The sequence below is a fragment of the Muntiacus reevesi genome, chromosome 1, assembly GCF_963930625.1.
Source record: "Muntiacus reevesi chromosome 1, mMunRee1.1, whole genome shotgun sequence".
NCBI classification, from domain to species: Eukaryota; Metazoa; Chordata; class Mammalia; order Artiodactyla; family Cervidae; genus Muntiacus; species Muntiacus reevesi.
Window position 1 is genome coordinate 82206269 of NC_089249.1, and position 2125 is coordinate 82208393.

The window sequence follows — 2125 nt, forward strand, 5'->3', positions numbered from 1 at the left end:
GGGACCCACAACCACAGGAGCCCACATGCCCTAGAGCCTGTGCTCTGCAACAACAGAGCCACCACAATAAGCACACACACTGCAACAAAGAGTAGCCCCTACTCACCACAACCAGAGAAAAGCCCACTCAGCAACAAAGATCCTGCACAGCCAAAAATAAATAAAAGGGGAAAGAGGAGCTTTTAGAAGCCAAAACACTGATAACAATGAGAATTGACACAGAGAGCAAGAGAAGAGAAGGAAAACAAAAAAGCTGGCCATTGAATTGCTGCATTTTTGACTACAAGGAAGAGGAGCAAACAGTATTAACTACATACATTCTAGACTTTGGGGTCCTCACTGTTTACCTAGACAATTAAGTCCACAGACTTCCTCTGAGTAAGCAAAAATCTGGTTAAATGATACCTAAAAGGTGTGAAACATTTTGAGATTTATAAAACATTTCACCTTTATTTTATCTTACTTTATCCTGTGAACTAGGCAGGCAGGTAGTGTCCACTCACAGGTGACAGACTCTGCCTTAGAGATAAAGTAGTTTATTTACAAGGTTAGTCTTAATGACTCTTGTGTGTGTATGCGTGCTGAGTCACCTCAGTTGTGTCTGACTCTTTGTGATGCCATGGACCGTAGCCTGCCATGCTCCTTGGTCCATGGGCTTCTCCAGGCAAGAATACTGGAGTGGGTTGCCATGCCCTCCTCCAGGAGTCTTCCCTACCCAGGGTCAAACCATGTTTTCTGCAGGAACATTCTTTATGCTGAGCCACTGGGCAAAGCCCTAATGACTCCTTGTTGTGGTCTTTTCACTATATCATCCATAGGAAATTAATAACTTTTTGAATAATCTCTATTTGAAACAGAATGAAAATGTTTTGCACTTAATTTGGTAACTATCTGGAAAAATACTCAAAATGGAACATTCCTATGTTTCTGCTCAGCTGAGGTTTTACCATACTTTTACCATACTGGTTAGGATCAGTACTCATATAACAGTCTGGAAAGAGAAAGTTCAACATGATTTGAAGAAGGCAAGCAAGACTTCAGCCTGACATAACCGGAGGTAACTCACATCTTTGGTGCATTTATTTCTTTCTCTATTTACTGTATACTATGTGCCAGGCATTATGACTTAAGTGCTGGGGATACAAAGATAAAAGACAAGCTTCCTTCTTTAGACTAAGTGGTAAGTACCTTTGAAAAATCCAAATGGAAGTATCCAGTAAGCAATTATAGAAGTGAGTTTAGAGCTCAGGAGAAAGACTGAGATTGAATAGCAATAGAGTTTATGGTGAGTCACACATAAATAGTTATCAGAACTGTTGGTATGTATTATCTTGACCAATGATGGTGTGTAGAGCAAGGTAAGGTAGCTAAGGATATGACCCAAGGTAACACTAATATTTAAGGAGAGGTCAGAAAGGCTGAGAAAAAGAGATTATATCAATAGAAATGAAGCCATTCATTCACTTAAAAAATATATCTATTAAGTCCCTAGTCTTTGTTGAAAGAACTCAGGAGGCAAAAGAGAGCAATTCAAGGAAGGACAGATTAACTTGGCCAAATGCCATAAAGAGGCCAAAACGATAAAGACTGAAAAGCTGTTCATTGAATGTGACAAGGAGGTCATCAGTGACCTGGATGAGAACAATCTCAATGGATTAATGGGGGCCAAAATGAAAATAATTGACAAATGGGGAAATGGATACAGCAAGAATAGATGACTCTACAAATTTAGCTATGAAGGAAAGAGAGAAATTGAGTGATGGCTAAATACAGGCAAGGATCAAGGGAAAGTTTAGAGGTTTTTTTCTTTTCATCATGGGAGATATTTGAGCATGTATATATGCAGAGGGGAAGATGTCAGTAGAAAAGGAGAGATTAGAAATAAAGAAGAAAGTATTTGAAAATATGTGGCATAAAACCCCTAAGGAGGATACACAGAATCAAATTTATTCAACCAATGTATTAACAGTTAATAGCTGCAATGTGCCAAGCTGTGTTGGAAATGCAAAGGATACAAAGGTGAGAGAGACATAGGTGGGCCCTGTGTGTGTGGAGCTTATAGTAAAGCAGAATGGTGAACCTTAGACAGTATCGATGCCCCACCTGCTGGGATGAGACAGATGTG